Genomic DNA, 26,593 nt, shown 5'->3' on the forward strand with positions numbered 1-26,593 from the left:
TGTGGGCCTCGATCCCAGGACCGCGGGATCATGACCTGAGCTGAAGGCAGACGCTTAATGACTGAGCCACCCAGGTGCCCCATAATAGGTGTTGTATTTTAATAAAAAGTCTCTAAGGTCAAATGCACTTGGGCATTGGTATGATAAGCAAAGTCAATCAAGTTCCTTGTCTACAATTCTCAGACCCTTTAAGATGCTACTGTGAGTTAAGAATATTCAGGGATTGGATGAAGATTAAAATATTTCCCAAATGAATTTTCTCACAAAATACCTTTTTTATGCAGCACCTGTTGAGAATAGTGTTGAAGGACATGGTCGGGGAAGAAGGAGATGTTGAGAAGAACACAGGGTTTGAAATCGGATGCCCTTGGGGTCTAATCTGAGCCCCCACACCTACCGATGATTTGACCACAGACACATAAAACTTCAGACTTGTGTTTCTTGACAGAAAGAACTGGAGAATTGTGTTTAACTTAGAAGGTATTATAGTAATTAATAAGGAAACATATACTAAACACCTTATATTGGTCTTTCTCATATATTATATGGCCAGTAAATATTAGTTTTGCTGCTTTCCCTCAATTTCTAGCCTAACTAAGCTCTTCGCAGTTTCCTTGAATGTATGGAACTCTGATTCTGGAGGTGATAGAACTCTTTGAGAATCCATTATTTCTATGTGTCCCATTCTTTTAAAAAATAATAATAAAAATAAGTTAACACTTATACTTGCTTCTTCATGTGACTTTTGGCCTCTCTTCCTAACTATGATTATTCTCCCATCCCTCAAGTTCACCTTCTGTGTGAAGCTTTTTCTTTAATCTTCACATTAATACTATAATCTCCCGTGTTTGTATTCTTATGGAGATTTTGTACACCCCCATTTTAATACATCCTTAATTTTATGGGAAATAGATTGCAATAAACTACTAAATTATAAGTTCTGTGTGTTCAGATGTCAATAGTAATAATAATTGACATCTATTATTTGACTAGCATAAAATATTTTAATTGAGCTGAATGAATAAATGATAGGTACACGTTTTATTTTCTAGAAAAACCGCAAGCAGCAGAACTATCTTCTTTTTTTTTTTAATTAAAGATTTTATGTATTTACTTGAAAGAGAAGCACAAAGAGAGGGAGGAGCAAAGAGAGAAGCAGACACCCTGCTGGGCGGAGAGCCCAGAGCCAGACTCCATCCCAGGACCATGGGATCATGACCTGAACCAAAGGCAGATGCTTAACCAAGGGAGCCACCCAGGTGCCCCAAGACTGTCTTCTTAATGATTTAGGGATGAATTTTAAACGAGTGATTTCTGATATCAAAAAATTGCCTCTAGATGCCTGATCCAGATGAAATGTTGAATTTTCTATAGATTTCAGTGTTCATTGGATGATGAAAAACTCAGTTTATTCATGGCTCTTATTATCATTTTCATCACCATTGGCCAAATATTCTCCTTTAAAATTTTGATGATTTGTTGAACATATTTTAGATATAATCTTATTATATAAGTGTACTTTTACTAAAGTTTATTTATAAAAACTTCTGTTATTAATAAAATTTACTTTCAATTCTCCAAAATATATGTGATGTTATTTTAACATTCTTTATTTGCTTCAATATTACTAAACAAATAGGAGATTTGGTGATTCCACATACAGACTGAGAATGGTTGGGGCGCCTGGGTGGCTCAGTGGGTTAAGGCTCTGCCTTCCACTCGGATCGTGATCTCGGGGTTCTGGGATGGAGTCCCGCATTGGGCTGTCTGCTCGGCAGGGAGCCTGCTTCTTCCTATCTCTCTCTCTCTGCTTCCCTCTCTGCCTACTTGTGATCTCGCTCTGTCAAAAAAATAAAATCTTAAAAACAAGAGAATGGCTGGGAGTCCAGGATGTTCTGTCTTCATCCGAGACATCAGCCTCCAGACACTATTTAACCACCTTCTCACTAAGGTAATTATGCACTAAATTCCATTTCTCTGGACGTAGTTTTTATTTGCTTACTTTTATGTTTTAGTAGAAAGCCCCAATGACTCACACAGAAACTAAGAAAGAATAAATTCCACACCTGAAAGAGAAAGATAGTTATGAGGGCATAATGAACAGTTAGGATTATAAGGGGTAAAAAATGTTTTAATGTGTGGCCTGATGTGATATCTCAACAAATCAAGACCCAGGAAGGCAGACACATCAGGTGTGTGGGTACTAGGGAACCTCAGATTTACTGTAAGGACAGAGCCTGAACCAAATTCACACTACCAGGTCTACTGGAAAACTGCACTAATTTCACATTACCCTTCCCATTCCAATGCTCCTAGCTTTAGAAAGGACTGCTTGTAAGTTTTGATAAATTCATTCTTGATATCCGTTTCCTCTTGTTCTCTAAGTCCCAAAAGAACCACAATTCCTGCCAATGAAAACCAATTACTCGTTTTAATAGGTGTTTCAATTGGTCTCCAATTGGAAGAGAATTAGTCAAGGGAAAGAGGGAAGCATAATACTTCAGAAGAAGAATGAAAAAAGTGCTAGATAATCAAAGGATTAGTCCTAAAAGACTAGAAGGTCTTACGTGTTCTGTATGGAAAAAATAATTTTTACCCCAGGAGATAGTGTCTTATTGAAGATAATCAATTTGGGGCTGTACTTCTGTTGCTGTTCTACTCCTATCTCTAGGTAATATGCTTTCATCCCGTATAAAACAGAAGTCAAAGTTCTTATAGTATTACGTGAGGTCAAAAATAAAATAAAATAATCATCATAATAACTTGGCTTAAAATTTACATTTTAAACTAACACAAACATACAAATTTTTACCTGACATTTAGGATCTCTTGGTATCTAGTAGAGAAGGACTATTATTTCTATGTAAATAATTTCCCCCAGTGGAGAGTGAAATGTTCTATTTATTTTGCCAAGTCTAAGTTCTTTGTGTTTCACTAGAATTACCAGCAGACCACAGCTGCCTGGTGCCTGCAATAATCTTAAGCCTTCTTCTATTTTGGTTCAGATAACCTACGTTAAGTACTCTTTCTCTCTCTCTCTCCCTCTCTCTCTCTCTTTTTTTTTTTTTTTTTTTTTTACAAGAACCCCAAGTCTTTCTTATTAGATCAATTCTGTCTTCCCAGGTTATTCTAATCCTGGTATCTTCAGAAAACAAACCTACATGTTTCTTTGCAGGCATTATATCATTTATGACAAAGGAAAAGAGCAACCACACAGGAACCTCTAAAGATAGAGAAACTGGCACTGTGCTCTGAAGTGGAAACATAAGAGGGAATACAAATTGTAGCATTTCCCAAGGAACTGACCCAGCTTGACTGGATTTGTACAGGGTCCCCCCAAACTAGCCGGCTCGCTGCTGCATGCATAGGGGCACTCCTCCATGATGGTGCTCTCGCTGGGCTCCCCGTTTTGTGCCAATCCCCAGCTGGACGGCATCCGGTCATCAGCTTTTGGATCCTGCTTTACTTGTTCAGGAGTTAGGGCTGGCCATTCTGTTCTCAGAATAAGCTAATAGCTATTTTCGTTAGTAGCTAGATTTCAGTTTCCCAGGATAGTGCCCCGTCTCTTCTAGTGCAAGCTCTTTCCTTGCTTTCTGCTAAACCTTGCAGTTCAAGCGGGACCCGGCCTCCTCCCCTAGATCCCACTTCCCCTGGCCGATCCGGATCAACGAGTGTGCACACCTGACCAGCACAAGGTCCGCCGTATCATTATTGCACCCCCAAGCCTGGACAACGTACCTCCTCCTTGGTGTTTTGTTAGTTGGTGTGTTTGTTTTATTTTGTTTTGTTTTTAACTTGTGGCAATAAGTTTCATTCCTAACCCATCTATTATAGTAAACCTAAGAAATGTGAACTTGGAACCCCTCTTAAATATCCACGTTGAAGTGGCACCAGAGGATGACACGGACAGGCAGAAAAGAGGGGTGCACACACAGGCAAGGAGAGACAGAGACTGAGAGTTCTGGAGTACAGAGATTATAATCTCGGTTTTAATCATGTATGAGGTCAAGGGCCCTTGTGCCCTTGTGGGATCTTCAAAATAGATTTCTATACTGGGAATTAAAAGGTAGCAAATTGATGTGCCAATATCATTCTTTAAAGTTATAGGATATTATGCTTTTATTGGTCTTTCCTATATGGGGGATTTCAAATACTTTGGGAGCAGCAACAATATTTTATGAGTTTTTTGCAACAAAAGGAACTCAATCATCACTTGTTGGTTGATCTGAGAGGACTGAGTTGTAAGGGTACTTCCAGTCTGTTGAAGTTGTACCTTGTCATTCTAACCAAATTCTAGCCCTAGTCTTAACAAGCTGAGGGGGAAGACATCATAAACTACCTCCTATGCATTAAAAGCAATGTATTTGGTATTTGGATAGAACATTAACTTTTATATAAAGAGATCATAAAGGCCGACCTTTCCATCTTCAAAATACAGAAAGTGAGATCCAAGAATATTAAGTAACTTGCTCATGCACATGCAGATATGATTGGAATAAGGATTAAAAATCCAGCTCACCCTAACTAGGACTCCTCTGATTCACATCTTTACACCTCTCGTAACAGCTACATGAGCTATTAAAATGAACTACTTGAAAGTTCTATCAAATGTATTTTCTGTAAGTGTCTTCATCACTGACCTATATTTTGGCAGGTCAAACATAACGCCATGAATCAGATAACAGGAGCTAGTGGACTCGGTAATTTTTTTGTTTGTTTGTTTCCTACACAAAAAAATAACTTTAGCATCTAACGCATCTAAACTCTTATTTATTTTATTTTTTAATCAGCCTTACAGAAAACTTTATCTTCCTACCAGTAAAATAAAATAGAAAATGAGACATCAAATGAGACAAAGAGAATACGGATCATAGTAATAGAGGTAGACACTAAAAATTAGGGATAGCACAAGGGCTTTTGTTTAGCTTTTTCTTATTGTGATTTCTTTGGAATGGAATCATACAGTTAAGTTCACTTTTATCAAGTCAAAATACTAAGTCATATTGATTACTGTTACTAGGATAGAAAGCTTATCTCTGATTGCACGCCTGGTCTTCTACAAAGTGTTATGACATTTCAGAATATACAAAGTATACACAAAATTGGCTGCTTGATATTCTACTTTACATATCAAAAAGATTGCTTTTCATTCGTTTCTTGATGGCAATTGTGTAGTCTGAGATCAGAAATAAATTTTTTGAGTTTGGAAGTGATTTTAGTAATCTGAATTACTCTTTTACAAAGATAATAAAAAGTTGGAAAGGACTAGAAATTAAAAACGTTCATTGTCAGGTTAAAAATAAGAAAATCAACAAAGCACTCAAGATACTAGGTAGAGAAGTATCTGTTCTATCATGATTTTCACCATCAGGGGGTCAATTACCCTTGGCTGTATTTCCTCACAGGTGATTTTCAGATTTCTCCAGGAAACTTTTCTTTATCATAATTTCACTTTTTCTTCTCAATATCCCATTCTGACCTACTTGAGACTTACGAATACTTAATAATCACTTGTTCGTTTCTTTGAAATTGAGGTTGAAACCACCAAGGTTCATGTTGACCTACCTATAGATGAGGACTTAGTCACTTTCATGAATCATGACTAGTGCTTCTTGAAACTATGCATGTGGGCACCTGGGTGGCTCAATTGGTTAAGCATCTGGCTTTGGGTTCAGGTCATGATCTTGGGGTCCTGGGTCTGAACCCCAGGGTCAGGCTCCTTGCTCAGCAGGGAGTCTGCTTCTCCCTCTCCTTCTGCCCCTCTCTCACCTCTCATGCTCTCATGCTCGCTCTCTTTCTCTCTCCCAAATGAATACATAAAACTTAAAAAGAAGGGGCGCCTAAGTGGCTCAGTGGGTTAAGCCGTTGCCTTCAGCTCAGGTCATGGTCTCAGGGTCCTGGGATCGAGTCCCGCATCGGGCTCTCTGCTCAGCGGGGAGCCTGCTTCCCTTCCTCTCTCTCTGCCTGCCTCTCTGCCTACTTGTGACCTCTGTCTGTCAAATAAATAAATAAAATCTTTAAAAATTTAAAAAGACAAAAAAGAAAGTATGCATGAAATTTCATGAGAAGTGTTATTATTTTAAGATTTCAGACTAATCCATACAATTGTAAATATATGCATCTATATTTCTCTATTATTTTGTACTTCACAGTTACATCAAACCCAATCCTGTCATTCTTACCAAAATCCTAAAACAATGCTGTCACTCCTAAGCAAATGCAACAGAAAAAAAATCTACATGACAGATTTAATACATAAATAATTAGAAAGAAACAACTAACTGGGCCAGATTAGATAGAGTAGTGTTATTGTAATCTAATAGAATTGGATTTAGAAAAAAAAAAAAAAACAATAAAAGAAACAGAAAAATAAGCTAGTATGTAGAAGAACAACCAGGCACATTATAAATAATCAATGTTAGTTTTCTCTTCTTCATAAATCATTGCTTTACAATATTTACCATTCATGTACAATATAGTAATCTCAAAGTAATGCTGTCAATCACTTATCTTTGTGATTTTATACATCCCCTTTGATAATGCCATAAGAGACATCTAAATATATATAACACGGTATTCGCTTTTTTATTATGATCCTTTGAGCCTTGATTTTAAGTTTTTTAGGTAAGATCTTTTAGGATGGAAAGTATCACCATCAGTTATATGAGAAATATGTGTTTAGGAGACAAACTATGACATCATTAATGTCAGAAATATTTAATGGAATATCATGCAACTTTTAATAACTGTACACCTACTTGAGATAATGCACTGGAATTAAGAATAAAGTATATTTGGGGACAGTAGATTGTTATTCCACTTCAAGTGTTGTTACATTTTTGAGCCTGCCTGGCTCGAAGAATAAATTTAGCAAATAATAGTAGTGATCACACAGCTTTTTGTGAATAATTTTATTATTTATTGAGATAAAGTTTTGAAAAGCTCCTGGTAAATGATGATAAGCTATAATTATATTACTTACTTTTATATAAAAGGGTCCACAACATATGGTATTTATATATATTCTGTGACAGTAGGATCATTGCTATTAATCTAATAATTGAATTCTCACCCTCTTTTGAAGTTTATTTATTTAAGTAATTTCTACACTCAACTGAGGCTAGAACCCATAATCCCGAGGTCAAGAGTTGTAGAACCTTCCAGTGGAGGCAGCCAGGCGGCCCTGAACTCCCATTTTTGGCTAACTGAAATTGAAGAAGCTTAAAACTTATATTTGGAGTTGATGTGCATTTTTCTATTTCTTCGTTTTCTAGTAATTTTTCATTGGATTACAGACATTATGAATTTATGTCAAGTGCTGTGTTTTTGGTGTTCTTCTAAGTGATTAGTTTTTTTCTGGCAGGCACTGAAATTACTTGCAGATTACTGTGATCTTTGGATCCTTTCTTTGATAATATTTTAGGGTAGATCTAGATTGATCTTTATTCTAGGGTCGAATAAGCCTTTTGTGTAAGACCTGGTCCTTCTAGGATGATTACTGAATGCCCACATATTTAATATGGTGCAAAGTATAATACCCAAACCTGTGTGAATTCTGGGAATTTTCTATCTTACAATCCCATGTAATTTTGCTTTCATCAGAAGTTGTGCCTGACTGGCCTCATGCAGTCTCTCCTTGTGCATACATAGTTATTCAACCAAGGACTCAGAGAAATGGCTTTGCAGATTTCTTTTACTCTCTCTGTGTCTTTCTCTTCTTTCCTCTTAGGTATTTCACACTGCAAATTTGAGCTGTCTTCACCTCCACAAACTCAGATCTCTGTCTTTTCAACCGTTTAGTGCCAGATTCAAACAATAAATTTCATTTCTTTTAATTAATGAGATTGAAATATCAGATAACTAAATTATAAACATTAGGTTATATTAATTTCAATATTTTAGTTTACCTTTATCAGGATTTATTTATTTTAGAGAGAGAGAGAGAGAAAGAGAGCATGCACGTATGTGAGTGGGGGCAGAGGCAGAGGGAGAGAGACTTCAGACTCCTTGCTGAGCACAGAGCCCCATGCAGGGCTCTATCTATCTGACCTGAGCCAAAATCGTAAGTCCAACACTCAACTGACTGAGCCACTGAAGCATCCCATTTTAATGTCAATATTTTAAAATAAATACAATTTAGTACATTAAAATTTTAAAATAATAGTTACATAAAAGATTTTTCTTAATGTTAGGAGTAAACAGTTGGGAGGTATTAGAATAATTTTTGGCATGTTATTCAAAGAACAAGACAGACTAGAAGAGGAACTTTCTCAGGAAAACTGTAGTTTTGATTGTGTTTAAGGATTAATAATTTTATCTTATTTATGGTCTATAAAATAAGAGACTGTAAATATGGTGAGGCAACAATAGTAAAATAAGATGTTTCCAAACTCATAAGTCATTCTTAAACCTTTTCTATATACAAATGCATAATTATTTTGGAGTGAAAAAATGTAATTTTGGAAATCTGATGGTTATTACAAACATTACATTATTATTAGATCCAGGTTTTATGCCATCACTTATGTATACATGTTTCTTTTTTCCTCCTCTTTGAAGTTCCTGAAGTTTCTATTTAATCCTATAAGTACTACAATATTGATTTGTTAAGTGGTTTATACACATTATTTTAGTATCAGCAAAAAAGTTATTAAGTGACTATTATATTCCAGGCAATATGAGGAACATTAGAAATATGATTCAGTCCATCATTGAAGAGTTCACAGACCAGATTAAATTTCAGAAAAGTAAGTCGGTAATTATAACTGAGCATTTTGCTGTTAGGATATGGCCAGGAGAACAATTAGGCTGGTTTTGGAGAGGGGCTGAACAATATTCTTAAAAATAACATGCAGATGGGATTCTGAAGAATGAATAGAGGTGATATGTATTTGTATATGTCATCTATATGCATGCATGTATTTGTATATATGTATATATTCATATAATATACATTACATATGTATATATTATGTATGCATTTATACAAATATATGTTCCACATGTGTGTGTGCATTTATACAAATATAGGTGTATGTTATGTATATGTGTGTATAGTTGTATACAAATACAAATACAGAGATGTATATGTCGTATATAGATTATATAAAATAAATATCAGAAAGGAGAGAGACCTATATAGACAAATATCTATTTCGGAAGAGATATGTAATAATGTTGCTGAACACATCTTGACATAGTGGCAACAGAAACACAGAAGGATCCTTTGGAACTGGTGTTGCACCTCAAGTACTCCAGACTTCAAAGTCCATTTACTAACCTCAAACGGTGGCTCCACCCACTTCAACATTTTTGTTATTACAATAAAGAATGTGCTGTTTTCCTAGAGGGGAGACTTAAAAATATAAAAATCTTTTTACCAAAGCGTTTGGGTCAGTGACAACTTTGGAACTAACTTCTAGAATTAATAAATTTCATAAAGGTTAATTCACATAGTTTTTCTTAACTGACATGTAAAGGAAATACAGAATTACATCAAAACGTCTAGATAAGTGATTAAGACCATAAAGAACTAAAGACAACCAGCAGTAAGCAAAAACAATACCAAAACCAACCTGCATAAAGCATGACCAAGAATTTCATAGCATTTTCAAGCATCTCAAATTTGGGGGAAGCATTCTTTCTGGGTTTGAGAGGTACACGTGAGCTTAGCTCACAGGATATGAAAGTTTAAATGTTTTTATTCACAAAACACAACAAAATGCATTGTCTAAAGTGTGCTTCAACCCTGGCACGTACGAATGGCTTTATTCTGCTTTCATGCAATGGATGAATTGTCGTTTATATAATTAACATAACTAGAGTGTCATACAAGGAATGGGTATAACTCTATGTCACAGGGACAGCAGCACCGGGATCAAGCCCACTGAAAACACTCATGAGGTATCACGAAACAGATTGTACTGGCACTTTGGAATCCCACCTGGGCTTTGTCATTGGGTAGGCATGTGACCTGCTGCCTGTCACTTACTGATAAAGTGCTGCCTCCTTTGAAAACCTAGCTGGTAGGTCTACATCAGCTTTGTATTTCCTTTGGGCTCTAAACTTCTATAATGCAACCATTTTTATTGTCTGATGAGTGAATATATGATCATTGCTCAGAAAAGTACTGTGTAAAGGAACACAGAACATTTTTTTAATCTCTAATTAATGTCCTATCTTGAGATATACTGAGAAAGACTCTCATAGTGTAAGGATATAAAATACATTTTTGGTAAATGAGAACCCAAGAGATTCTAAGTTACATCACACCTGATACAAGAGACATTCTGAGACTTAATTATCATGATTTACCCAGTAAGCAAGGAAATAACAGAAATCTTTTACAGCCCACTAGTCAATAGGAAGACAGAGGTTTACAAATACTTGCCAATAAATATAATCATAAATTTAACAACATGTAATCTTTCCTTTCTCCCTGCTTAAGGAAGTCAGAGATAACTGAGAATTAATTCAAGTTTAAATTCCAAAATAGTTTATGGAAGTATGCCTGTTATTACTGATGCCAGCTTTTAGCAAATTAAGCTTTTTCTTGAAAGAGCATATGCAAACAAAAAGAGGGAAAAGCCCTAAACCAAAAGAGTGCCTATTAATTGCACCCTAAAAAATAAAACAAAGCCCAAGTTACTGAATCTACGTGTTACTGCGGTTAACACGTCATCATTGAGCTACGACGGACAATACTGGCACTGTGCAGATTCCGGCTACATTAATGCTGGTCTTTTCGTTTCTGGAGATAGATAGATGATAGATAGATAGATAGATAGATAGATAGATAGATAGATAGATAGATAAAGGAAGGAAGAAAGAAAGGGAAAGAGAGAGAAAGAAAGGTGTGTATGAAACAACTTCAGTTCTCCCTAAGCCAAATCTGCAATCCCAACTGTTCAGACTTCATGCTTTCAGAAGAAAAAAGAAGTCAACCTCAAAAACAAACCTCCTTCAACCTCATACTATTAAGATACTCAGGAGAACGACTAAATAAAATCCTTGGGTTTTTATTCAACTTGAGCAACTGGAAATAGTGATGCCGCCTTGGAATATCCGGGCAACTCGCTCCCAAGGATGCCTGTGGACAAAGCCCTGAGCCACACCTGTGAACAGCCATGTCACCTTCCCTCCCTGGTACAAGATCCATGCTGAGCTGCAGTGTAAGGGTGATAGCTAAGAATCCTGCTAAGTCCTTCCATTTTACCAAAGGCAAAGAGGTGGTCTATTTGAAACCATAAAAGAGACACATCTCATTGTTTCCTTTTAATTTTTTCTTTATCTTCTCTTAATTTTAAGTAACAGCAAAAAGGATAAATAAATGCCCATTGAAAAATTTTAGGATTTGTCCTTTGTTTCTTAGCAGGAAAGAAATTTGATAGAAACACAAAATGCTATTGCCCGATGAAAGGCTTGCTAGAGAATTAATGGATTCACTAAAAATAGTTCAATGTAGACTCAATTAAATTTCTTCTTTTCTTTTCTTTATTTTTATTTATTTATTTTTTTTTTTTTTTAGTCTGTGTTTGTATTAGCTTCTGGGGCACAATCAGTATTGCATTTCTTTAGGATTTAGGATATTTGTGAATAATTTGCTCCACAATATAAAACACAGCCAACAACACATTGCTCAATTTTAGGAAAAAGCTTTAGATTCTATAATTTCTCAGAATTAATATCATTATTGATTATGATAATTTTACATGTTCCAGTAAAGCTTCAAAACAGATTATACATTGATGACTTTGCACTTTATTAAAGACAGTTAATTTTATGGTGCTCTTTCTGTGCTAAGCCAGGTATAAGAACTTATTATCTTAATGTTCTTATTATCATGACTTAGATATATTTTCCTTTGCAAATGAAAATAGAGAGAAGAGACTGAAGGCCTAAAGGTTCCGTATTGGATACCATGATCTGGTTAAAGAAGGAATCTGGAAATACTATAATGGATTAAGACAAGCCATCCAGACTCATAAAAAAAGGTGCTGAGTACATTGATCTTCTACTCTTCATGCTGGTTAATAGAACAATTATGGCATTATTTGATATGAATGAAATTAGAGAATTTCTTTTTTAAGACGTTCCTAAGACTTTACCCTTTAGTATTTTCTTTAAATAAGAATAACAGGTAACATTTGGTGAGCGCTTGATTATGCAGCAGACACCGAAGTCTTCTAGTGTTGTCTATTATATGTTATTCAGTGTAATTTTCTCCACAACCTTCATATTATCCCCAATTTTCACATACGGGAAATCAAAAATAGAGAGGTTAAGTAATTTGCACAAAATCATACAGTTACTAAGTGGTGGAACTTGGAAGTCAAATCCAGTCTCTACAGAATTTGATGTCTATCCAAGAACAGTAGAGTGGTTAAAGATTTTTTTTTTTCAAAAGGTTTTACATTAAGGAGAGAAAAAAATCAGAAACATTTAAGTAAATTGTATGTTATTTATTCCTCAATTTACTTATTAACTGATACTTAGATCATGTGGAGATTGTCTTGATAGTTCTCTAATTTTAAAAAATATGTATTTCTGCAATTATGTTTGCATACATTTCTTTGACTACAAAGGATCAATGAAAACTTGAAAACTAGCATTTGAAGACAGCTACTACAGAAGTCTTCTGTTTGGGGAAAAGCTCAATAAATTTGTTACTCATTAAATATTTATTTTTTTTCTCTAAGGCAATTTAATATGTAATAAATGTAAGCAGGGAAAAAGTTATGTACTTGTGTTGTGCATTATAATCCTTAAAATAGAACATGGGATTGTTTGTAAAAGAGCAAAAATAAATAATTCAGGAAACAAAGCAAATAGAAGAAACTAAATTTACCTATTGCCATAGATATTACCTATAGCAATAGTTTAACTTGGAATATTTGCAATTTTGCTGTTTCACCTTGACAGCATTCTATGTGGGTTCAACAAGCTTAACGATAAGATATAAAAATAATAATACAATACATAAAATACGTTTCAGCCTTTCCTTAAAATGTAGAAACTTCTTTTGCACTGATGATCTCACTTGAGAAGATGAAATAATGACCATGTTCTCTTACTTTTCAGGCCAATGGGTATCAGGTAGAGTTGTTCAATGCAGACCCTGGAGAAATTCTTTATTACAAAGTCTTTTTCAATAGTTAGGGTCAGATGGTGCAGTCCCTTCCTGATGGTAGGGTTATGATAGAATTTATTTTTATGGAAGGTTAATAGGATGAGAGCACAGAAGATGAAGTGGTAAGAGTCACATTAGAAGAACGCTTAGGAGAAAAACTGGAGAAAATGACAGGGAATGTTTTAAACATGCTGAGACTGATCATTGTACATCTACATCAAAATTTCCAAAAGGTTGTTAAAAATGCAAATTAGTATTTGAAAATGTTAAAAATGAAGCCATCAATGTAGATATAAGAATCATTGATTTAGGGGTGCCTGCATGGCTCGGTGGGTTAGAGCCTCTGCCTTCGGCTCAGGTTATGATCCCAGGGTCCTGGGATCGAGCCCCGCATCGGGCTCTCTGCTCAGTGGGGAGCCTGCTTCCCCCTCTCTCTCTGCCTCTCTGCCTACTGGTGCTCTTTGTCTGTCAAATAGATAAATAAAATCTTTTTTTAAAAAAGAATCATTGATTTAGCTGAAACAATCTAATCTTGAAACTAGAAGAAAAGAACAGCCTGGCGTACAGAATGAAGACAGAGTCAAGGATTGAACATTAAAGTTTAGGCATTTGATTATCTTATGTGTGTGCGCTGATCTACACTATAATAAATAAGCAACCTTTGTATTGTTCTCTTTGTTTAAGAAAGAGGGTAACATTACTATTTCCACTTTGATTCTTTTTTTTTTTAAAGATTTTATTTATTTATTTGAAAGACGGAGATCACAAGTAGGCAGAGAGGCAGGCAGAGAGAGAGAGAGAGGGAAGCAGGCTTCCTGCAGAGCAGGGAGCCCGATGCGGGGCTCGATCCCAGGACCCTGAGATCATGACCCAAGCCAAAGGCAGCAGCCCAAACCACTGAGCCACCTAGGCGCCCCTCCACTTTGATTCTGACTCCTTATATTAGCTGTATTTCTCAAATACAAGTTTTTTTTTATTTCTGTATTTCTAAGATTTACCTGCTATACAGAACGTTTGCCAAGAAATAAAATCTCGACAAGCCTCACCAGAAGATGGTATCTTTGCCTCATAACTGTACCTCGTACATGTACAGATTCACCCTTATGTTACCTTATATAAAAATGATCCTTCTCACGGATGATTTTTTTATAACATCTCCTCAAATACAATTTCACTTCTTTTGCACCTCTGGCTCACATGCTCCTGTAACTGAGGACTTTAATTTTGAATCTTAAGTTTGTTTTTTCTGTACTTGATTATACCTCAAAACTACGCACTGGTGGGTGCCTGGGTGGCTCAGTGGTTAAGCCGCTGCCTTCGGCTCAGGTCATGATCTCAGGGTCCTGGGATCGAGTCCTGCATCGGGCTCTCTGCTCGGCAGGGAGCCTGCTTCCTCCTCTCTCTCTCTGCCTGCCTCTCTGCCTACTTGTGATCTCTGTCAAATAAATAAATAAAATCTTAAAAAAAAAAAAACTACACACTGGTACACTGAATCAGACAGTATTATGGGAAATAAACTTATGATGGTGGAGAATCTGTATGTGAAGGAGTAGGCATAAATTCTGCAACAAAATTGGCATAATAAAAGCTACTCTTTACCATTTCCTTGGATGGATGAATATTTTAACCAAGAAATATAGGCAACTGGGCACTAGGGCAAAGATATATTTATGGAGAATACTTAGGATCCTAAATATGTTCTCCTGAGATACAAAGCACACACGAAGCAGGACCACTATCTCAAAAGACAGAATGCTGAGTTAGGAGAAGGGCCTCAATCTTTGTCCAGATGCTGCTGCTATCAATATAGCAGGTAACTCGACCACTTTGAGCTTCAATGTCTTCATCTTTTATATAAAAGATTTAGATTATATTATCTCTGTGAAAATCCCATTTACTGCTAATAAGCTATAATTGCTCTACACGGAGGATAGAGTGTTCATTGTATTTACAGGATAAAAAATATAGTCTACATAAGTAGTCAGCACCAAAATTCATCTTAGGTAGACAACTGTATTGTTTGGAAGAATGTATTGATAGATGTTTGGTTACAGAAATAAGACACTGAGTTATTATGATGAGTGATAAGGTTCTAAATAAGAATGGGAAGACATTACTTTTGGCTCCTTGAAAGCGGAAAGATGAGAAAGTGTGATTAAACAAGGAGGATGGCAAAGGGAACTTCCTTTGAGATGAGTCTCTTCCCAGCAGCCTCCTAGCACCATGGGAAACCCACTAGAACCATGTAATGCCCACTGTGTAGATTGCTCGTGGAACCGATTCAGGGGTTGAAATTCTAAATCGCTGCACAATGTGGGGGAAGAGCAGATACAGTCCTCAAGCAGCCTGGCGCACAGAATCAAAGAGAAGCATAAAATAGTAAGCTTTTGAAGTTCACAGAACTGTGGGGAAGGATTTGAATTCCATCACAGATGGAGGAATTGGAACCTAGGCCAAGCCAAACAAAATCTTCAAGAGCAAGAAGCCGTGATATGACATCTGGCTCACCGTTTAAATTGTGAGTTGCGTCATTACCTCCTTGACGCCTCTTCATTTGCCCATTGTCCTGAAAATAACATCCAAAATCATTGACATGAATCAGAAGACTACTTCATTGAGCTCTTGTCTACTGTTCACATCATTGTGCATGTTGTTCTAGTGATTAAATTCCTTTTAGGAAGCCTGACCCTGTATAAATCCTGGACCCAATATTTCACTTATTCTTTACCAAAAAGCTACTCCTCCTCATTTCCTTTTGATTCTGAATAACAAAGGCTCCTTTTATTTATTTATTTATTTATTTATTTATTTTCCTCTAGTTGGGCTTTCCTGAGACTAGGTTTAATCTCCATGTTTTACGGTATCCCAAAATGTCTTCTGGTTCTAACTCCTTCATAGTCCTCATGCGCGATTTATTTAATCTTTGTCCTTCCTTCTAAACTATGAAGGCAGAGGCCATGTCTCTCTTTTACTATTTTATCTACAAAACTTAAAATATTTCTTAGAATATGGTAGGAGCTAAATAAATTAGCACAGAATTACTAGTTTATGAAAATAGTGGATGATTTCACGCTCAAGGGCAGAATTCAGTGAAACAAGTTACACAAGTTCAGAGTTACACTGTGACAGTGCCAGGCCTCAGTCAGAGTGTGGTCATATTCCCCAAGTGATAAAGCATCAGGTATTATGCCATCAGTCAATATCGGTAACCCAAAGAGTAGAGATGCCACATTCTATCACTACACTTTCTAACGTCCCTTTCTCTGGTCATTTGCTGTAGATTCCTTGAACAATCATTCCAGATTCTTTTTTTTCATTAAAGAAAACTAAAGAATCCCTTATAACTGGCGTGCCTACTCCCTTGAAATCCATTTTATACCCAGGAGCACAGGGAACATTCTAAAACATAAATCTAGTCCAGCGAGGTCCTGAATTAAACCCTTGAAAGCATTATACTCAGAAATCAGCAAGCCGAAATCCTTAACATGATATACAAAACCATGCATACTCTGTAAGATCTGACTCACACTTATACCCTTAACTCCTATCGGTCATTTATTTGACAAATATTTATGACAGCAATATATGCTAGATGTTGTTTAGTTGCTGCAGATGCAGACCCCTGCCCTCATAGAGTTTGCTTTGCTGGTCAGATGAAGCTAAATCAATCTGTTTACACCACCTCCCAACCCAACATCTCTCTGGGTCCCATCCCATTAATATTGCCCTGAAGAAGTCACCAACGAACATCACAATGAAAAATCAAATGTTATACTTTTAACCCATCTTACTTAGCATCTCCAAAACCTTTGGCAAATTGTCCCCTTGTTCTGCCTATAAGCACTCTCGTGTTCTGATTTTTCCCTACCTAAACAATGACATGTTCTTCACCCAAGGAAGAAGATGAGAAGAACTTGGAGAGAAAGAAGACCCCAGAAACTTTAATTTAAATGAGTCAAAGAGGAAAAGAATGGATCACTTCTTGAGCCCCCAGATCAGATCCATTCACCCGGCTGTACACCACTACACACTCAAGTCCAACAGTCTACTTACTGCTAGCCCTCCACAAAGATACTCAGAGTTTCTTATCTGTGTAATTACTTACTTAATCTTTATCTTTCCCATTAAACCCCCTGAAGTTGTCAGTCTTGTTCCCTGTGGCATTCTCAGAGGTAGCTTGGGGTCTGATTCGCAGTAAACATTTAGCATTGTGGAATAAATGAGTGTAAAATCGTATCATGTTTGTACATTCATCAGCATACTTTACAGTGCATAGCTGGGTGACTGTGTGTATGACACCCAGGTGGTGAAAAAGGTTAAATTACTAATAACTTAAATTACTTAAATAAGTGAGCTTCAATTACTAATAATTAATCAATATATTGATGTTGGAGAAGGTCATCAAGAGGATGTACTCACTGCGTGACCCTTGAGTTGGATCTGGGCCATCAGAGACTCTTCCTCCTTCCCCTCTCTTTGGAATATGTCTTGCCCACTGTTCCCACAGCAGGAACTGGTTTCAAGGATGCAGCCTTGAGAAACTATGTGTTGTTGAGGCCTCCTTAATGTGACGGAACCCCACTGAGGCCTCTCTATAAACTTTTAACATTCTGGCAGGCTGGTGTGGAGATTTATTTGTTTTATGGCTGCCCAAGACAAGACTCCTCTAAGTTTTCAGGCTGAAAGCTTCCACCCACCAACCTGGGGCGATATGCCCATTTCTTAGGTCTATCCTTAACCCCCACATAGGGAGGCCATTTTGAGAACCAACAATTGGTGAGCCAGCATGGAGACCAAAGAAATAGGCTTTGGGGAAGAAGCATCTATAAGGGAGATCCCGAGTTGACCATCAGCTTCGATGTGGAGTGGGGGGTGGGTAGCCCAAGTGTTAGATGCTTGTGGACCACCATAAGTAAAGACATGCCCCCAAAAAGCTGACTGGTTGGACGTGTGTCGAGTGAAATCATATGGTACGTGCTGTTCTCTGACTGACTTGTTTGTCTTACGTACTCTTTAGCTCCATTCATGTTTTTACAAATGCCAAGATTTCATTCTTTTTTTATGGATGAGTAATATTCCATTGTATTTATACACCACCCATTCTTTTTCCATTCATCAATCTATGGACATTTGAGCTGTTTCCATACTCTAGTGGTTGTAGACAACATTGTTATAAATATCAGGATGCATGTATTCCTTTGAATTGGTATTTTTCTATTCTTTGGGTAAATGCCTAGTAGTGTAATTCCTGCAAAAGAGGGTAGTTCTATTTTTAACTTTTTGAGGAAACTCCATACTATTTTCCAAAGTGGGTGAACCAGTTTTCATTCCCACCAACAGTGCAAGAGGGTTCTATCAGTACATTCTATCTCTAGGCTAGCATAATCACACCAGTGCTGAGAGGAAACACTGACTGGGAGCGGTAAGCCTACTGCCCCTCAAAGAGTTGTAACCATCAAATAACACAAATTGCCTGGGAGCATAAGGAGAGGGGGAGCTATCCAAGAATTACACTGAGTGGGTATTTCACACCCTGCACATAACACTTTCAACAGCTCAATATGGCCAGTAAAAAAGCCAGATAACTCATGGCAGGTCACCATGGGTTACTGTGGGTTGAATAAGGAGGTTTCTCCTCATCTGTGAAGCTGTGTCCAAAGTTGCCACCTTATTGTGTCATCTTAATTGCCTTGTCCATGATCCTAGGAGAGTACTCTGTTGTATTGAACTTAGCAATTTTTTTTTTCCCAGTATATCACTGAGTATGGCCTCTGAGTCATAGGATCAATGTGCCTTCACAAAAGAAAGGCAAAAATGGATTTTTCAAAACTCCCCCAAGTCTACTTGCACAGGCCCACGGTATGTCATGGAATGGTAGCCCAAGACCTTTCCTTGTTCTCTTTCCTTATATTAGTGAAATGGGCCCAGTGTTGATGTATAATGCTAACCTGTAAAGATTTGCCTCTATTGTAGAACGCTTTGCAGACTGTACTAGAGCATCTACGAGGGAGAAGATGTGTCGTCAACCGCAGAAAATTTAAGGCCCAGGCATTGCTGCAAAGATTTTAGGATTTTTTTGCTTCAGTAAAATAGCTGCAAGCCAGAAATCCTGAAAGGCGTGCACCGCCGGAAACGGAACACACCCCTGAAAGAGGGGAGAAGCTGAGGGTCCTGGTCTGGCATATCCTTCCCCCAGTCCTTGCCATGCCCGACGGCACAGCTTCCGGCCAGCAGGGATGGTAGCACAACCAGGTCAAATTCCTAAAGCTCCAGCCTCGCTATCCAAGGGTCAGGGAAACTTTGTATCTTTTTTCTTGTAGAAGGGGAATACCTTCCCAGACAAGTTTCCACTATCTGTCTTCTAGACTTTAAACTTTTGTTACATCTTATCGTATAAACAGAAGTTCTTACTAAATTTACCCAGCTAGACTTAAATGATAGACAATAAAACCTAGGTTTAGCTAATACTGAAATGTCCGTAAGAGAAAAGCTGGAATGAGGTTGGACATTACTCCTGCCTTGGAAGGAGGCATCTGTGCCATTTTCCAAATAGAATGTTGTGGGTTCACATATGTGATGAGTCTGTTGATTTGTCATATTTGTTAAAATACATGAAGACTCAAGGGAATGCCTTGTTTGACCGGACCCTCAGCCTACAGGGCTTAATATATCAACGGTTCAGATCGTGGGGTCTTGGTTAAAAAAAAAAAAAAAAAGTTACTTATTTTGGAAATCATTATCTTTACATGTGTTTTCTCTTGCATGTGCCTATATTATCACTGTGGTATCTGCCTCCAGTGCAGCCATATAGCCACCAAACCAGCTAACTCCGTGCTAAACCAACAAAAACTCTCTTGCTGACTGTTCAGGGCATAGCACAGAAAAGGGAAGCATAAGATTGTAAGAGCCAGTCAGGAGGAGTGGAGTGCTGGGGAAGAGTCATTGACAGAATGTGACCCCTGGTTTGCCCTTGAGCTGGACCTGAGCTGTTGGAGGTCTTCCCCGCCCTTGCTACTCCACAGAAAGTATGCTCTGCCCACTGTTCCCGGAGGGGGATCTGGTTTCAGGGATGCAGTCCTGAGAGAGCAGTATGTTACTGAGACCATCTGGACAGTTAAGGCTCTACGTAAACTTTTAAGTTTGTGAAAGGCCAGTGTGGAGGTTTACCCATCCTGGGGCCACCCAAGACAAGCCAAGACAACCCTTGTAATTAGGTTCTTGTCTATTATCTGGAGTGGTCTGTCTGCCTGTTTTTTGTGTCTATCCTTGTTTTCCATACACAGGGCCAGTTTGGGATCTCACCGAAAGAATTCTCAAGGTTGCCACCCAACAACTGAAAATAAAAAGTATTCGTAAGTTATGGTTACTCCCCCAGCAAAATGGTCTTTCTTAATTTTACCAAAAATCATTGATAAGGGATTGAAGTATTTCTGTTATTTTACTGCTCTAATAATGTTTCCCAATTAAACCTTAACTTAACCTAAGAAATAAAAACAGATAGTGATTAAAATGTTGGAGATGAGAGTATATAGAAGAGAAATGAGACCAAAAGTCGAAAAGATTAATACAAGACTCTGATAAGAGATGCAAAGTGCGTTCTCACCTCCCTCTTGTTATAAGAGGTGTTTCTTTGCTTTGCTTATTTTATCCTATCATAAATTCACTGGATATTCTTATAACAGGTAATGTGAATCAAGAAAATACATGCAGAGTCATAGACTACACAATGGGAGGGAACCTTTATACTGTCCGTGTACTTGTCAGTAATAACCATCTAATTCAAGGCTGTAAGATGTAATTTATTCAAAGATACAGAGATATTTTGCAAAGTCACCATAATTTTAAAAATGATCTACAGATCCTTTTGGTAACACTGATTTTTTTGTTTTTAGTTAGAAATTTTACTTCTAAAGAGATCACTGGATGACGAAAGAAGTGGGACAATGCTGTCAATAGACATGCTTTATAAAAGTGTACGTATATTTGAAATATATTTGTTCTCTTACCTAAGCTTAGATTGATATACACACAAATACTGAAACAATCACAGATTTGTATGCAAATATACTCTTTGGTAGTAAGATACACATTGAACATAGTATTTCTTCATATTTTACTTCACCTCCTATATTCCCATTTAATGATATTAAAGGAAATTTAATATCATTACCATATCATTACCATATAATTATTTAATATCATACCATATATACCATCCTATGTTCCCATTTAATATTAAATGATATTTAATATCATTACCACACATACAATAGCTATATATTATATAATAATCTAATAATAAAAATATAGTATAATGTTAACTAGTTCATTAATTATATGCAACAAACTTCCTCAGTTAAACTATTTAAAAGGGCTACTTTTTTTTTTTTTTTAAATCAAAGAGTAGATCTATATAATGGAACAGAAAGCAAATCAAGTGATTTGGAAATAACCTATTATGTTACTATACCAAATTTTTTCTTTTTTCTGAAAATGGTTTATATAATCCGGTGATGTTATTTTCCTTATAAGTAATAAGAATGACTTGTATAAAATAGAATGTTTATCCTAAGGGTCATGAATGGACTTTGGAGGGGTTTTTAATTTCCTGACACGACATTCAAAAATATTGTGGTGTAAACTCATGAGTTATTTTTCTGGAAGAAGAACCTTATTTACTAACAACTTATCAGTTATGTGATTGTCTAAAATGTAAGTACCAATAACATACAGAAAAGGATCTACAAGTCCATGGTGGAAATAGGTAGTGAAATTAATGAGATTTCAGAAGACTTTTGTACATAGCTGTCATCTTAATACTAAAGTGCAAAAAATAATGAATTTGAGATTCATTTCATCTGTGAACTAACATTATTTAGACTTTCATGTGTTTAAAATTCATGATGGGAGGCCTGGGTGGCTCAGTGGGTTAAGCCTCTGCCTTTGGCTCAGGAATGATCTCTGTGTCCTGGGATGGAGCCCCGCATCGGGCTCTCTGCTCAGTGGGGAGCCTGCTTCCCTCTCTCTCTGCCTGCCTCTCTGCCTGCTTGTGATCTCTGTCTGTCAAATAAATAAATAAAATCTTTAAAGTCATGATGAATGATTTTAAGATCAGGAATCTATGATTGAAATAACTTTAGGTATGTCTATAGAAGTCATATTTTAAAATGGCTGAAATGATTGATTGCCACCTCATGTGCACAATTTCAGAGATATCAAAATGACAAATCAACTGGCTTAAATTGTCTTAAATCTTCTTTGACAGAAAGTGGAGTGAAAATAAATAACATTTAAAAATTGAACTGAAATCTTAGATGTTATATGGAAATGACCTATGTCTCCAGATAGATAACCAAATGTTTCTCAAATGTGTGTTTTCATGAAATGTAACTTTCTACAAAACGGTAATGCTTTAATATGTTTACATAAAACAAATATATGCTGTGTGCCAAGATGAGGACATTTTGTTGCAAGCCAATAGAAGCACAGCATCTCACCCTGGACCTTTCAATCAGATGACACTGGCAAGACAATATTTTATTGGAGAAATAGAACTTGTTAGAGAAATAGGTTATTGTTATGGAATGTAAGTTTATTAATGCTGTAAATTTATCTTCACATATGTCATGTAAGATGCATTAGTACCCATTAGATGCAGGTATCAGCTAAACATTAATGGAACTATTGTTGAATCTTTTCACCACAATATCCTCTGGGTCGTGTGCACACGGCCTCTGAACAGAGCTTTCTTCTAAATGGCCGACCATGCTAAGTGATACGCAATTAAGAAATGTGCTATTCCACTGCATTAAAGCACAAGCCAAATGCAAGTTATTAGCATCCATTTCCAGTACGACTTGGCAAGTGAGAGAAGGCGGGCGACAAGGAAGTGATCACTTACCTTACAATAACAGTTTAAAAACTAAGACCTGCCATCCACGTGGTCTGGCTAGAGAAGCTTTCTACCAGTGCTTCGTAGTTATCGTGACCGCTCAGAAAGTAAGCTCATTGGTAAGGAGCGTTGAATCTTAGGTTAGAAAACACTGAATAAATATTTAGCATCAATTTCTGGTCCTCTAACATAGAAATAAAAAATAATATGTTGTACTGGTAATGGGAATTATTTAAATGGTTTTGTAAGGAGCAAGTGCCGTGAAGATATTATTAACCTTAGTACTAATACATAATTAAACAGTTGACCTACATAAACTATATTTGGTCATGAAATTAACATTGGCTTTTCCCACATGCACCAACGACATTGTTTCCTCATCTATTCATGGCATCGTATATCACAAATATATTAAAGACCTGAAAGTCAGTTACAAAACTCTTAGGAAAAACATTAAAAACCTCTAAATTATTATGTCTGATTTACTCAAGGAAAAATCACAGATTAAACTTTCATAACAATGATGGATTTATGAAGAAAACCATTATTTTCTGCTTTAGACAAAATGAGTTAGTTGTTTAAAGTACATAAATCCTATCTTATAAAATTTCCTAGTTTTCTGGAATTAGTGGATTTAGTCCACATATAAAAATGGAAAATCTCATTTATAAGATGATTTACAGTATACTTAACCAACAGTTCCAAATATTTACATTTTCTTTTATCTACCCTGCTCTTCAGTTAGGAGCAATTTCTCAAAGCAGAATGCTGGGGGCTGAGATGTCACCAGTCATTGTCAGGGTTTCTGACTCAGACTTTAGCAGCAAAGACCAAACCAAATAAACTGCCTCTGTTTTATAGACACTTCAGCCATGATACCTGTCCTATTACTGAGAGCCTTTCAGATTACAGATCTCATTTAATCCACATATGGCAACTGTCAAGTTATATAGATTAAAAGGGTATAAAAAGAATCAGTGAGATGAGGCTTCACATGGCTTCAAGGGTCAGAGCCAGAATTTGAAATCAGATTCCAACTCAAATTCAGAGTCCTTGCCATTACCTTAAAGCAGCTTGTGTCATTGCTAATCCCTAGACAATTGGCTATACAAGGGGAAAAGGTGCCATTTTTAAAGATTCTGTAACTCAGACAAAGGAAGATTTAGCTTTATGAGAGGAAAGAGCTAATTCACTCTGTCTACACTGGTGTAGCATGTTAAACACTGTCCTTTGTATGTCTCAGAGATGCAACTATCTTTGTATGATATAATTAAACTTCCTTGGAAAGAGTTCAAGACCAACCCACATTACCTTGAATTTTAAAACATGGCAACTGACATTACATTAAATTTCAGCATTATGTGATATGACAGCAAATGGAAGGAAACTAGAAAAATATTGTACCTGTAACACTTCTGTGCAAGGATATCAGAATTAAATTTGAAAGGTATTTCTAATATTTCCAATATTATTCTCAGGTTAGATACATTCCTCATTGAGAGTAGTTGAGACTACAAAATGTAAAGCTTTGTTTTGTTAGCTACCTCAGTATTTCCCTTTAGAAACATAGCTGTGTTGTCAGTATGTCCCTTAGTCTCTTTATTGGGGAAGTGGGGGAGATAGCCTTATTGAAAAGACAGTATATCATATAACACTGCTGCATTAATTCTTATTTGAAAGTAAAATAAGTTAAATGTCCATAAACAAGGTCCTGAATAAATTATGAGACAACCAACATGAAATTCTACCAAGCCACATGACGTAGATCTCCTTGTGTTTATTAAGTGGCTAAAGCAAGAAATAGCACAGCGTATATGGTTGCAAAACCATTCGCAGATCCATAGGATACATATCTGCATTGATATGTGTGTATGTCCTTTCCTCTCTTCTCATGCATCTCTAGGTCTCTCTCTCTCTGTGTCTAACCATCCACCCATGGCGGATCGATGTGTTCTGCACATTCTTAACTATGTCTCTCTATATTTTATCTATGAGAGGTAGAAAGAGGAAAATATGCCTGGACAAATCTAGAAGGATTGTAAAAGACTAGTGGGAGCCATTACCTTTACATAATGAGAAGACCTGGGAGTTACGATGCCTGGATGACTCTGTCTAATCTGCTCATGATGGGAATTATCATGTGTCGAGGTACGCATGCACACAAACACATATGCAGATATGTGTGTGTATTATATGTGCACACGCACACACACACACACACGCACACGGTACGTGTGCTAGAGCGAGGCCCCCAAGCACCACCGCTTGCCCACCTTCCTCTTTCTTTCTATACCTATGACTTGAAAACCTCACATTTCACATCAAGTAACTTATTTATTTCATGGTCTGATGAATTGAAGGGAAATACAAAGTTGGTTAAAAAATAAGTAAAGCAATAAATAAAAACAAGCAAACAGACAAACAAACAAAAACAAAACAAAACAAAAAACAACAAAAAACAAACCACAGTGGCGCGCTGTGCCCAGAGTCAAGCGCTGCCCCCGGCGGGGTGAGACGAGCAGTGACCTCGCAGGGACCCGAGCAGTGACCTCGCAGGGACCCGCCGTCCACTGCGGAGGCACTCCTGGGTCGGCTCGAAACACCGCCTACTTAATGCTGACTTTTTTTCCCCCCAATAAGTTCTGCCTTTTAAAGGCAGCTTCCTGCGAACTTCCAGGTTATTGCAAAGGGACGCCCCCGCCTTCCCTGGCGCCGCGTGGACGCGCCCACCGGCCCCCGCAGGGCGCGGACGCCCCCGCCCCGGCCGCGCGCCTGCTGACCGCCGGCTGTGCGCGCCGCCGCCCCGCGCCCCGGGACACAGCGCCCCGACGGCGCCCGGAGCTGAAACTCGGGGTCGTTTGATGACGACGCGCGGACAGTCCGGCTCGCGCGCGGAAGTCGGGTTCACTCAGCCGGGCAGGGGGGCCGCTCTCCTCCCCGCGCCGCCCGCAGCCCCCCGGCCGGCCCCGCGGCGGAGCCACGTCCCGCAGCCAAACCCCCTGCGGCGCAGCGCGGGGCCGCGGCCGGGGTCGGGGCGGCGCCCTCTAGCGGGCGAGGGCCGCCCTCGCCGGCGCCGCGGGGTCCGGGCCCCTCGCGCAGTCACACCGAGCGGGCGACCCGACCTCTGGGCCGCCGGCGTCCGCTCCGGGGTGCGGCGCCCGCGAGGACGTGCGCAGGCTCCAGACTGACCTGAGCTTCCGGGGGGCGCCCTGGCCGCTGGGCAGGAGGTCGCGAGGTCGAGCTGGTGGGCGCTTCCCGAACACGCCAACCTGTGGCTGTGTGTGCCAGGCGGGCCCCGCTCACGGCGAGGACACGGGGCTGCGCGCGCACGGTGCACGGGGGCGCAGGGAACACTGAGGGGACGCATTGCGTTCTTTAAACCAAATTTCTTTCCCTTTTATTGGTAGTTCTGAATGCCTTTTTTTTTTTTTTTCACCCATGGCATCAAAAAGGGCCTAAATGTTTGATTGCAAGTGGAAAAATAGGAGACAGAAATTAGGTCCTGGCATTTTTTTTTTTTTCATTTTATTTGTGCGTGAATTTTTAATATAAATGTGGGGACATGAAGCATC

The 26,593-nt window shown here is 37.9% G+C and overlaps 1 long non-coding RNA gene across 2 annotated transcripts in view; it reads right to left on the reverse strand.

The window, feature by feature from the left end:
• The window catches only part of LOC309844165, a 129,341-nt gene extending 102,982 nt beyond the window's left edge, over window positions 1–26,359 (reverse strand). For both annotated transcript variants that reach the window (XR_014300525.1, XR_014300526.1), the window contains exon 1: window positions 26,211–26,359. This is a non-coding gene — a long non-coding RNA (uncharacterized lncRNA). The remainder of the gene's footprint in view (window positions 1–26,210) is intronic.
• Between the last annotated feature and the right edge of the window lie 234 nt (window positions 26,360–26,593).

The sequence above is a fragment of the Mustela nivalis genome (genome assembly GCF_964662115.1).
Source record: "Mustela nivalis genome assembly, chromosome: 11".
NCBI lineage: Eukaryota > Metazoa > Chordata > Mammalia > Carnivora > Mustelidae > Mustela > Mustela nivalis.